The sequence below is a fragment of the Lepeophtheirus salmonis genome, chromosome 7 (assembly GCF_016086655.4).
Source record: "Lepeophtheirus salmonis chromosome 7, UVic_Lsal_1.4, whole genome shotgun sequence".
Taxonomy (NCBI): Eukaryota; Metazoa; Arthropoda; class Copepoda; order Siphonostomatoida; family Caligidae; genus Lepeophtheirus; species Lepeophtheirus salmonis.
The window spans coordinates 11,536,453-11,550,781 of record NC_052137.2 but is presented as its reverse complement, the minus strand read 5'-3'; the positions used below and the strand labels follow the sequence as shown (position 1 = coordinate 11,550,781).

The following is a 14,329-nucleotide window of genomic DNA, read 5'->3' as shown; positions in this document are numbered from 1 at the left end:
GTAACCTTCATAACGCTAGAATTCCCCATAACTCAAAACAAGGCAAAGCGATGAGGAGAATGTGGTTATTTATTGACGAACAATAATGTAATTGAACCTTTTTAATTCTTTGCGCTCAATACGGAGTGAAGAGCTCTGATTCGTATGTATTTTGCCTTAATACATTATTTGGCTGTTCGAAGATTCTGGGAATGTCTATTTGATACCTATTTATCAACCATACAGCTGTTTAATTAACAGTCTACTTGTCCAAAAATATCTAAAAATTGGACAGTCCAGTTGTTCCTTTTTCTTTTTTTTTCTCAGGCTCAAACTACGTTATTGTCAATTATTATTTGGGTTCTTTACTTATTATACTATTTGACTGAGTGATTTGAGATGTGCATAGTTATTAATATTAAGAGATGAACCCAATCTAGAGGATCAAGGAAGAATTTCAATTCATTATATCTCACCGATTTTTAAGGATCAACATTAACGGGATTGTACATTAAAAGACCAGAAAGCCTTTCTTCAATATAATATATTCTGATGAATAGTGTACATAGATACAACATAATAATTAGTATATAAATTTGTTTAATATTAAAATTTATTTAAAAATACTATCCTCATTAAAAATATACTCTAAATACATTTAGAATGAAAACTTTGAACATACATACCTACATAGATAACTAAGATTTTTTTAATTTAATATGACAAAAAACGTTTGAGTATATTTATTTGTATTGAATTTTATTTTTAAAAAGTACTAAATTACTGTCAAGTGTTTGGATTGTAATGGAGTAATGCCTTAAAATAAGTACATACTAATATTTTTATTTTTTCTTGAAAAAAAAAAGTATCAATTTTCATGCATTTAGTTGTAAAAATACGCTGATATCAACATGTTGTCAATAAAACATAGTGAAAATAACTTATGCAGTAGTTGAGTGAATACGCTATAAATATCATTCTACCTATATACATATTTAGTTAGAGAGAAGAAAACGTTTTGTGCTACAACATTTGTGCTACTCCTAATTCAAAACTGATTCTTGACTATACATATGTAAATGAACGACCATTTATAGAGTGAGCACCCAAAATTTGCAGGAGCAACTTTTCCCTGTTATTTTTCCTTTCGATATTACATTACGCCACCAAACAACAGCCGAATTAAAAATGAAGAAGTTGTTTTTTCCTTGTTTCTAAGTTTAAAAATGTCGGAGCAACAACAAAAAACGCAACATGTGTGCAATTTCCTCCATGCCTGTGTCAGTACCAAAAAAGCTGCAGTTGGTATCTCTTTCCGGAATACCTACAACATCAAATGACAATTACATCCCTATACAGCCAAGAAGAATGACAACTTCCGCCCTAACCTCATATTCGTGACTTTGTAACTTAAGACGTCTTGGAGAACAATGCCGGCCACACCTCTCATCCAAATTTTGATTTGCTCTGAGCTGCCATCAAGTTAGTGTGGTAGGCAATGGACAACGCCTTGCAGGCAAAGAGTTCCCAATCTGTTCGCCAGTGTGTCGATGCTGTTATTGCTTGTGAAGGAGGAATATTAAATAAAAGAGTATAGTTAAGTTTTGTGTTCAAACATATCATAAATTGGTTTTAAGTTGTCTTCTTTTGATTGGCTAAGAATCACGTTTTTCATAAAACAGTTATGCTACTGCAAGTTTTGGGTCGCTACTCTATAACTTTCATTATCACTTAGTGTAGTCAAAAGCTAAATAGTTTTCACATGATTTCCTCTTAGATGAGATAAGTTGGACTGTTTTTTTTGTAAAATGGGTTCTCATAGTCAAAAAACATTTACAGATCTTTTTTCACTTGATATTTATATATTTTATAAAAACTACCGCCATGTATAACAGTTTAACTAAAACACTTGTTGCGTCTCTTAAGTAAGGAAACTATTTATCAATCACTAAATGTATGATTCAAATTAGTTATTTGATGTCCACAAAACTTGCTCACCAAAATACGAAGAATAACAGTATACTTATAAAATGTAACCCAAAGAGATAAATAATATGCCAATATTTGCCAAAAATATTCTTCAATAAAAACTTTTATTATTTATTAGTTACATTGGACTTCCTTCTTGACCAATATCAGTAATACATACATTATAGATGATAAAATTAATAATATTCTATGTTACCTATCCTTTTTCAAATTTTCTTTGGATTACAAAATGTATTTTAAGTCAATTCAAGCAAAAGTTTTTAAAAGCTTTATTCTATTACATGCAAACGAAGTAAAAAAATAAATGAGCACTACAACCCATTTAAATCAAAAGTATGAATATGAAGCATTGCCATTCTGAGAGTTTATTCATTCTTCATTAAAATGCACTCAAGTGCGCTCTTCAAGAAGAAAAAGGCAAAGAAGAAGAACATAAACTGTTTGAAATAAAAGCAAGGAAGGAAAAAAAGAAGAAGACAAAACGTGAAAGACAGAGAAAGAGAGAGAGAAGTGAAGGAACATTAAACAGACATCATCAGTTGGTGTTGGACTGGTGCGGAAGGAAGGGACACTTTCCCTTTGAAGGATCATCATCCCTTGATAAACTATTTCTGTTAGTGAGTGTTTGCACCTATGAGTATATCTCAAAAAAAACAAAAAAACAAAAACTCTTCCAATAGTTTTGTGTGTTTGTTTTTATCTGTTTCTAGCCTATTAGATTCTTTAAAGAGTTTTAAATTCTCTGTACTCTTCACCGTCAGCCACTTCGTAAATCACTCTTTTTGTAAAGTAAGAAAATAATTACTCAAACCATACAAAAATTATTATTTTTATTTCATTATTCCATAATTGAAATGCACAAGGGACAATATATCATAAAAGGTGTTCTATAGATACTAATTTACAAAGGTGTTTGATATCCGCCTTTTTTTTAAATGAAACACAAATTTCAAAATAATTTTTTATTGTTTTTTAACACATAAATATTAATAATCAATATTTTAATTATTAACTTTTGACAGCCAGCTTAACATCATTTAACTTCTTGAAGTATATGATCAAAATGAATGTATAGGCTTTCAAATTAATTTTCATTTAAGGATCGAATGGATGTATGTTATGTCTAATATTCATGATAATAATCAAATATCAATTATAAAATTAATTAATGAAGATAAGAGATGTAAATAAAGTCATATTTCAATGACTTTCTATTCTTACTTAGATAGTAATAAAAAAAAATTAAATGAATGTGGATGCTAATGAGTACTTATTTAGATGTAATGAGGCTATGTTTTATGTAAACACTTATAAATACTAAAATTAGTATGAATGACACTACCAAATTCGTTACCTGATATTTACATATATATCCCAAAAATGAAGCAATTTAAGATCTGTAGCAAAAATGTGACAGGTTTAAGTGTTTTTAGAGGTGGTAATATGGTATATTTTGTTATATGGGTGTCTCCCTGTACTATTCCTATTCCTTTTTTTTTAATATGTCTCGTTTTGATATTGTTGTCGTTTTTCCTTATTATATACACGAGCGAGTTACGCTCCCATTATATATATATATATATATTACTCGTCGTTGTGTGTGTTGAAGGTAGTATATAACCTTTAATAAAATCAGTATTACAATTCACTAATCAATTGGGTTGTAAATTAGCCCCGTTCTTGACTTTCAAAGCAAATAAAAGTCTCGGTAGAGGTTTTATTCATGGTGCTTCTAACTGGACCTGAAGGATTTGGATAGATTTGTGATTGCCAATGGTATAGGGCAATATCATCAGAGAACGTTAGTGTAACCACACGTGGTGGGAAATATACTAATATTTTAAATACGTTATTTAAATATAAGATGGGACGATTTAAAATAAGTATTGCACTGCCTCGAGAGCATAGGGAGTATTTTGAAGAGTTTGTTCAAGAGCTGACTGATGAAGTAAGGGATGAACGTGTTTGTTTGGAGATGGAACAATTAATGAAATTCTACCCCGAGTTTGACACCGATGACGGTCAGATCTGTATAGTAATCAACTTCCAGAAAACAGCACGGAAAGACTATCAACCCTTCTCGAAATTTTGCAAGAGAATTGAAGATCAATAACTTCATAACGTACATAAAATATCAAAAAGAGCTTCTAAATATTAAAAAAGGGGTTTTCTTCTCCTGTTGAAGAGTCTAAAATAGAGACTAATGAGCCCTTTCCCATGTTACGTGTACCCCAATTGGAAGTACCAAAGTTTAACGGGGAACTGACTAATTTTGCGTCGTGGATGGAGACTTTAAAAGCAAATGTGGATAATTGTAATATCAATACAATAACGAAGTTTTGTGATCTGCACTCCAGGGTACGGCTCTAAAAAAAATTTCTTTCTTCCGGTGACGAAGGAAAGCTATCAGAATATTAAAATATAAATCAAGTAAAAAACAATGCGAATGATCTTCCTTATTTCCACGAAGAAATAATTACGATTCAATGTGCTGTAATGGCGAATAATATAGAATTGGAGGATCTTAATGTAAGAAGATTTGTGAGAGTAAAGTGTCTGGTCTCCTTAGGGAAGGATGGGAAAGATTTGTTAGTGAAATTCGAGATCAAAATTTGATCACAACAGAAAAGTTCCTTTTGCATGTTAGAATTGCAGCTAAGGTTGTGGAAACTCGCTATTCAATGAAGAGTAATGGAGCATCGCAAATCAAGAAAAGGGTTGTTAATAAAAGTTTATTATATTTGTATCAGTGACCTAATAATTGCATAGAACAACATTCACTCGATAATTGTGTGTTGTTCAAGAAGAAAACTTACAATGCCCGTCAATTACAAATCGAGAATCTCGCTATTTCTTTTAACTGTTTGAAAATGGGTCATCGTCTAAGGAAACTGATACGTTTTGATTATGAGATATACTGTTGACGATTTCTCTTTTCTTATTCAAAGAGTGAATACTGAATCATGCAATTGAAAATTTCTAAAATTGTAAGTCTCAAAATTTTGACTGAAAAAAAACCAATCAAAGAAGAAATTGGCTTATTACAAATGAACATTTAATGTGTTTTATAATTGTGAAAAATTGTTTTCTAATAAGGTTTTTTGAAAAAAAAACTAACATTGGTCGATGAATAATTCAAAAAATTACTGAATACAACCAAAAACGCAGCTACAATTTCCAAGAAAAAAATAAAATGGATTATGAATCCCTGAAAGAAAATTATATTAAGGGAGAAGGGTCCATATTTATTGTATTCTGATGAAATTAAAAATAATGATACAATTAGGTCTCAAAATATTGAAAACGCTGAGCTTAGAGAAAATACAAAAGTGGTCTCTATGTTAACTTTAGTCAACAAAACTAGTCTCTATGTTAACTTTAGTCAACAAAACTAGTCTCTATGTTAACTTTAGTCAACAAAACTAATCTTTTAAACTCAATATTCAAATTTAGTTATTACAAATCTGTGAGTTTTTTCTTATTAAATCTCTTTTCGACAGTTTCGATTTGAATTTTTGGAGTATTTTTAAGCTTCTTATCGAATCGAGACAACTTTTGAGTAGGAAAAAAAAATCAGTGGAGGACAAAAATGGAGGAGTCATTCATTTTCAAAGAAAGTCAATTCATTAAGATGGTTTTTGACATTTACATTGCATTTTCTCAAGATCGGATGATCGCATATAAAATATCAACACATGTTTAAAATTAGCATACAATTTTGCGGGGAAAAAATAGCTCTGGTGCATGTTACTGATTTTTTTTTTTGAAAGTTTTCTCAAACCTTAAAAAAGTTTAAAATTACTCAAAAAATTCAAATCAAAAATTATCAAAAAACTGAAAAATACGTAAATCATCAAGATCATATTCCTCATCTACGTGTCAAGTACTAATTGAATTGAATAGGGAAATCAAACGATTTTTGAAAAAGTGAAATATTATTAATTATTGTAAAGGATATGAAATTTAATATCATTCATTGGCCTCTCACATATACACTTGCTTCTAGCAAAGGGCATAAGAAATGCATCATACCACCACAAAAATAATATTCCTATGAGATATCTTCATTCTTCTTCCAATTTGTTATAAAACCATATTTAAGGGTCAATTGAGGATGAAAATGACCTCATCCAATATGTAAAAATTTATTGACGTAGAATGGGTCACTCACTTACACGGCCATTAAAACTTTTTTAATTGAAGACAAGAAACTAAACAGCTCTGATATACAATCCTATCAAAAATATATATTCAACTCTTAGCAGAGTCGAAAGTAGTGGTGAAACATTCCAATCAAACAGAAGGTATTACAATAGTGCAATCATTCTTCTAATACCTTTTGTTATGCATGATCGTCCTGAAAATCGTATGTATTTTGGGCATTTAAAAAACGAAAATAAAAATGATACCCAGACAATTTGAAAAATATTTTGAAGGAGAGCAGCTAAGCTGTCATGAGGTTTTATTAGATCAGCTACAATCAGCAGTGATGAGAGAGGGAAGGGAGAAGAAAATAAAATAGGAATAGGCAAGAAATTACTCCATTGTTGATCCTTAATTCTACTCGGAGCCCAGTTACAATTATAAATCCCCAACAACTTTTCAAATTTACTCGATGTCTTTTATGAGCACACGCAAATGTTCAATCAGGGTTTGAATATAATTGAATGTAGTAGAAAAGGATGTTCAATTCATAATAGTTTAATTAAAACGATAACAGCTAAGGAAAAACATTAGCAATACCAAAAAAACAGGCGATCTTCAAATTTAGTTATACATCTATATACATTATATTAAATAAAGTATGGAATGTTAAAATCATGTCCAAATTTTTATACAAAGCACAAGGTGTCTAGAGAAACTCTTACGAACCATTTTTTACAAGTCCTGGGTCAAGTTTTGAGTCTTTAGGGAAATCATCCAGTCAAGTTTTATACCTTATATAGGTAGTCGAATTGAGAGCCTTAGTTATATAATTCAAGTAAAATCTTGATCAAAAAGTTCATGTCACATGGAATCTTTGTAGTAAGTGGATCAATCTCATTTTAAATTAACTCGAATAATAACACAACAGTGTTATAATTATTTAATATAATCATTACTTCATTAAAATAATATCCAATATTGGATTTGTAACTTTTTTTTAATGTACAGAATAGAAATGTTATTTTTAAGACTAAATTTAGTTTTACCCTTTTTTTGTAGATACAATTTTTGCACCCATAGGCCTTTGAGTGTTCAAATAACTTCTTTTTTTTTTTTTTTTTTTTTTTGTGTTAAAATCCTTCCCTTGTCACTACATTACTTGCATCTAAAACCATAATATCTAGATAGTATAGATAATGAAATAACTCTTTAATTTGGAATGTTAGGTTTAAAGGGTTTAGAAAATGAAAATAAGACTTGAATTCCTGAAATAAATATTTGACACCATATTAATAAAGGAATAGTCATGAATTATTTATTAATTCAATAATAGGGTCTAAAGTGTTAACTCTTAACTACAAATGCGAGTCAGAAAAAATATTCACTGGTATAATTTTCTTCAAATAGATCTTTGTCGAAGTCTTGATCTGAAATTATTACATTTCAAGGATATTTTACTGAGTTACCTTTCAATTCAGTTTTTTACAAAGGAAATAATCGATGAATGAGGAATTCAATCTTTCACTTCAATCACAAATTATTCATGTATTGTCTTATCACCAAAATATTATATATATTTCAAATAATGTGGCTTTGTACTAATGCGTATTCATGTCTTTCTAGTTTGAAACAGTTTTAGAAAACTTACACTTACTCAAATTATGCAATTTATATATCTTTGTATCTTTAAATCTACTTTTTCTTCAATTACAGTGGTAAAATCTAATTACTCTGGATTTACAGTTGAACCCAAAACTATTCGTACCCTCACAAAAATAACAAGAAAATATAATAAGATGTTCATATTGGATTTACAAACCCCATTTAGAATATCCCTAGTCAATCAAAAACTATTCTTAACTAAAAAAGAATATTAATTTGTTCATTTTTGGGAGTAAAGTAAAAAAATATTATTTTTGACGTTTCATAATGGCGTGAGGCTTTTGACCTATATGAAGTGACATATTTTTTTAATCTGAAATCAAATTTTATATAATGATAGACAGGTTGTTAATGAAACAATAAATAAAGTTATTCACGCACCAAATCAAGAAACATCAAATGCTCCATTTGGTACATCTTATCTTTTGCCATGTCCCGATATATTTTCATAATTCAAATTTACGACTATTTTTTCTTTAGCTTCTTGATGGGCATCGTCATTGAAGAATGAAAGGGAAGCAGCTTCATCAGTCAAATGCCATAAATGATGTCTAAGTTTCTTAAATTCAGTTTTTGATAATGTTTCGTCTATTTTTTTGTAAGCTTTCAATTGTTTTAACAAAAATAACTCATTATAAGGGTGCTTTGACTGCTAAAATATATTGAAGGTAAGGCTTAACGTATATTGTTAGAATCAATAAACAAATATGTAATAACGCTATTTTATTTATTTTAAGCTGGCAACTTAATAAGGATATTTTCAGAGAGTATAATTGCCCTGGTCATCTAACAAGCTAGGTGCATGGCATATAATTGTCTAAAAATATAATACATAGTCTATGAGTTCTATATATTCCTCTCCCACAATTTCTTTTGATAGTTCACTGCGATAAAATTATAATAAATCTTCAATTTTCGAAAGTGATTAGTTACTTTGTCTTAATGATTGTAAGGAATCTATTCTGAAGGAATTTATATTTTTAACTACTGTATCACCAATATTATTGACATATGATTTTTTTTTAACCAAAATATGTACTTTCAAGATATGCTTACTTAATTTTTTTTGCCTGAAACTGAATTTCTCATTTTCATAATTTAAAACCCATCCCTAATTTTACGTAGATTATGGTTGAAAACGGTCAAACCCTCACAATGACAATATGTATGCTATGGACAATTAGCAAGCTTCATAAAATCTTATATAATGATAACACAATTAATTCTGTTGACCAATCCATTATTAATTCATGTGATTATTTGATTTGATTAATATTTATCATTTATTACCTACAGTTGAAATAATACTCATGCACCCTTGAATTACCTTCTATTGTGGTATTTATTTCCAACTTTCAACTTTTTCAACTTTCAAGTTTAATAAACACACCATTTATACCTATATCTAAATGAAATTCGATTTTTTTATTATCTTATCCGTATCAGAAGTAAGCTCTAAATTCTTCATAAAATACTTCATCACCTTTTGGTACCAACTTCAAAAATCTGTCTTTAAATGAATAAATTTATCATTATTTTACAATAGATGGCTATAGTCATGTGTATCCCGTGTTGCATAAGTGTGATTGGCTTAAGCTAAATGGTGTTAGATGGATAAGATTTCGTAATACAAAAACTTATAAAAAAGTTTTGTGTATGTTTCCCTCATTATTGTTTGAGTGCTCGTCAAAAATAGACACCAGCAAAGGGAAAATACCCCATATCTTGCAGTTTTTCTTCGATAAAGACGAAAACACAAACCATGCGACTGAAAATGTGAAGAGCGTTTATGGTCCTGATGCTGTAACAGCCAATCACGTGCACTTATGAGTTCTTTAATTCCATTTCGTTAATTTTGATGTCAAATATGCACCACGTCCTGAAAGACCAACTTTCAAAAATGTAGATAAAATAATGGAAATCGTTGAGTCTGACCGTCACTATTTTGATTGTTACAGAGATTAAACATAAGTAGAAAAAAATTTCTAACAGCCAATCATGTTTTTTTTTCACTACACCTATTATTTCACGTATTAATTGTTACATTTTTTTGGATTCTGTATTACATGAGAAATTGGATCATCTCTATTATAAAATTAACACCTATCATGTGTTTTATAGAAACATATTAAGACCACCCATCAACCCATGTATTTAAATGAGCTTTCAGTATGTCAAAGGTTTTGAGTTGTATCTTTTATTTTTGGATTTGGCTTTAATGTATGAATATTCTTTGAATGAATATAAAAAAATGTAGGTACTTTATTTTCAGAAAAACACCTTAGCTTTTATTTGGTAACTTGGGAGTCTTCATAAAAGAGTCGAGGATAAATTAGTATTTATGTAATAACATCTAGCATAGATACATAGACAAATTTCTTCTAAAACAGTGGTTCTAAATCGGAGAAGGGGGTTATGAACCACTGATATAGTGTTCCTCTGTTCTGTTTTTTATGAAACAAGTACACTTTGAACTAATATTCGATTTAGTAAAAAATAGCCATTAAAATATATGGCTATACAATAGGGTGGGCCAAAAATCAAAAAGTGAGAAAATCGAATATGGCTACTTAAATTTCAATGTTGAGTATAAAATTGAGCATACATGCCAAATCTCATGTGCACAGGAAAAAAAATATACCTACCAAAATCGGATTGAAATATAAATGTCTCATATTATTTTATTCTACTTCATTTTTTAGCATACACTTCATAGTAATTAGATAAATTCAAATTTAATATGGAACAACTTATCAAATTTTAAATTGGTATTTGCTTAGAAGAGTTTCTAAAGTATAGACAAGCAGTTTTCAAACTTTTTTTCATTGACTTACCCACTTCTAAATATGTTTTCAGTTATAAAGGCGAAATTATAAGATTTTTTGAAGAATATCTTCAAAAACCGCTTCACTGGTTTGTTAGTATGCTGCATGGGAACAAAGTTCCTCTGCATCATTTAATTATAGATATAGATGGAAAACAGCTGACCCTTGGGGATTTTCTGGACCCATGAGAAAAAGGCTTGCACCATATGAAACTTTGCCAATCGTAACCTTTGTTCTAATTTCATTTTCTCTAAAAATGACAAACTTTAAGAATTTGATTACAGATAAAAAATATTTATATCCAATGCATCATATGTATCGGAAGGGCATGTTTCGGATGATATTTGTTTTTTTTTTAAACCAGGAACTATAAATTCTGCAAGATGGCATGCTACTGCGAAAAGGGTTCAACGTCTGTACGTTTCAGAAAGAATCTTTCCAACAACTTTGTCTGCCTTCCGAATTTTGTAATGTTTATCTATATTCCCATGTGATTTACCATAAAGAAGACCCCATTCGTAAAAGATGGGACAAGTCATAAATTTCAAGCAATAAAATTGATTAAAAATCAAGAGGAAAGAGTTCAAAAAATTATCTACTATTTATACAAGGAAATAATTATTTTTCTCATCCAAAAAATGTTATTCTTCGAATAATTTGTGATGATAGACCTAAAATTCGAAAAAACTGGATGTAAAATAATTCGATTTTCACGATCTAGTTCTTCAAAATCATTTTTGTTTAAAATACCTGAGTTAAATTTTAATTGCAGTCAACGCTATGAAATTATTGAATAGACCAAAGTAGAGATGATTGAACCCCATAGCAAAATATTTATCCGATGTGCAAATTGATAACAATATTAATAATGAAGAGATGTTCATTCGATAAAAATTTCCAGTGCATACTCAAGCTGTCAAAAGAGTAGTTAAAAATATGACATAAGCATTAACAAAATATTGCAACGAAATGACTAGCGATGGTTATATATTTGCAAAACTTGCAATAAGGGAGGGAATACCTTAGTTTGAGTTTAAAAAATACTTACGTAAATCATTCTTATCTTAATTAAATTTTTTATTGGATATAATCGTTTATTTGAATATCATTATCGTTACTATATAAGAATTGAATATAGTTATGTGTAATTATAATTAAAGAAAATTCAAAATATCATATATATCATCATATATAGTCGTTATAAGGATTTATAAATTAAAAAGATTTTTTTCAACTGATTTAGTATCCAGGCCAATGATATTTAATTTGCTTTCATAATTAGAAGTAATAACTCTTATGCAACTAGTCCTCAAGTCCTTTCCGGTTTATATAACGATAATACTAAAAATCTTTTGCTGAAGCATGAGTCGGATGATATGTAATTTTGTTACGAAATTAGTATTTACTTATGTATTGGAGTGTTTAGAAGGATTTTGTTAAATATGGACAACAAAAAAACTGTCCAAGAATTGAATATGTGTAAATGAAAACTAAATTTAATCATTTGTATTTTATTAAAGTAAAATGAGTCTTAAATTCACCATAAAGATTCAACAAATTAAATCCAAAAACAATCTTATAAAGCCTGACGTACTTGATAAAATGTGTATATTCTTATTCATACATAAAAATAATATTATTGAAAATATTATGGTAATGCTACCAATATTTTCATAAAGATTTCGGAACTATATAAGTATCAATATACCAATACCTTAAGATCTTTTTACTAAAAAAAGCACAAAAATAAAAATGTCACTTTGGCTATTAACATCCACTTGTAGGATTGCTCGTAGGATTTATTTTAGTACTAGGGGCTAGCTCAAAAAAATGACACTTCTTTTCAAAAGACAATTTCTACTCCTGGGTTTTTTTTTTGTTTTGTTTGATAAAGAAAAATTTCATTTTGATTTTTAGTTAATAACTTTGGTTCTTTTAGTACGAGTTCCTATTCTCTCCCTTTACTTAATCCTTCTAATGGGATCTATCATTTTCACGTAGATTTTACTCAAATTAGGAGCTTAAAAGCTATTTTAAGCAAAGTTTGGGGGGGGGGGGGAAATACTTGCTTTTTTATCTATAGGGGAATTTTATTTTAAGTTCATTTACTGTTAAGATTAAATAATGAGTTGGTTTTTTTTTTTTGGTAGAAGTTTAATTATTGGTTGGTTTTTTTTTGGTAGAAGTTTAATTATTCTTCATTTATTTATCTTTTAAATTTATCTAAATATTATTTTATTGGGAAAGTTGAATAGAAGTAAACTTATTTATAGCGTAAATCGTATTTATGGAAAAAAATCTCTATTTGCCAAATTTTATTTTTGTGGGCTTTATGTTTTATCGCTTTTAAGGACTATTTATAAAATAATCATCGAAATTTGCTTCAAAGCTATTTGTCTAATATTACTCTTCACCCATTTCACTTAGTTGATGGGTCTTTTTTTACCTTTAATAGGGTATTTTGCAGAGGGGTTTATTAAGTTAGGGCTATTAAAATTATAAATGAATACCAAAAAGAGTGTTAATTAACAGTTCTTTGTTCCTTTAATATAAATTATACATACTTTGAGTGATGATTGGATTTTTTTTTTTTTTTGCAGATATAGGTTTTTCAGTTGGTGTCTTGCGGCAACCCTCTTTTTTCACTGTGAAAGCAGAATCATACAACCTAAAAAAAATACATGATGAAATTAAATAAAAAAACTTAGTCTTTGATTTATATTTACCTTAGAACTTACTTTATAAGTCTTCTCACATAATTCTATTTCTTTTTTTGCAATCTTAAAACAATAATCTACTGTTTTCTTTTTGTAACCACTATCCAATGTTCGAATGAAGAATATTTATTGCCCATCATGTACGCACAAACCAATGATTGGTTGGTTATATATTTTAGACCAACCGTCTTGAATTAAGGTTACAAATCGACCATATAGTTTCTCAGTCAATTTCCTGTTGCACAAAGAACCTACTTTATTTAGCAAATGACGAGAGATACCTTGCCGTGAGGGTAGTTTATAAGATGGTCTTAACATATTAAGAAGATTTTTCATGTGTTCATTTTCTGCAAGACTGAATGGAATATTACAGGTATAAAACAATTTTGTAAATTGAAGATCTAAATGTTCCTCTTCTTTATTTGTAGTTTTATGGACAAATTTGCCAAGTGATTAATTTTTGGATTCCGATGTGCTCGGCTGTTCTTTTGAGGAGAATTTTGTTTGATTATTCTCTGGAATACCAATCTCTGTGTTTTCTTTCATACCATACTCATTGCATTTCTTGATATGTTTTCGTAATTGTTCAACTTTGGAACTGACAATATCACTTCAATGTCTACATTTTTGCAACTAGTTTCTTTTACCTAAGTTACTTCTTCAATTTCTTTCCATTCCTTGTACTTCAATCTTCCTTTTGATGAAATTCTTCGATAAGTAATTGATGCTTCATTTCAGTTCTTCTAATACCAATAAAAAATCACAAAGGAATAATAAACTTACAACGCAATATCAAAAATATAAAAAAATGTTCGAATATACATGTGACGAAGCTTCTGTTTTTCTTTGTCGTGTTAGTCTTGGTGTGAGTATTATGTAGAAATATGCAAGAATCGCTTTCACCCGCTAAGTTAGGCTAAATATGTATAGATTGGGGTTTTGTGAATGCTATTGCAATCCACCAATATTATTTTAACCATATAAATAAGTTTCCTTTACCCAGGACTGATA

At 29.1% G+C, this 14,329-nt stretch overlaps 1 protein-coding gene across 2 annotated transcripts in view; it reads left to right on the top strand.

The window, feature by feature from the left end:
• Positions 1-2,502: 2,502 nt before the first annotated feature.
• Positions 2,503-14,329, top strand: part of LOC121122169 (uncharacterized) — a 312,765-nt gene continuing 300,938 nt past the window's right edge. For both annotated transcript variants that reach the window (XM_071890167.1, XM_071890166.1), the window contains exon 1: positions 2,503-2,757. The gene's annotated coding sequence lies outside the window, so the exon portion shown is untranslated. The remainder of the gene's footprint in view (positions 2,758-14,329) is intronic.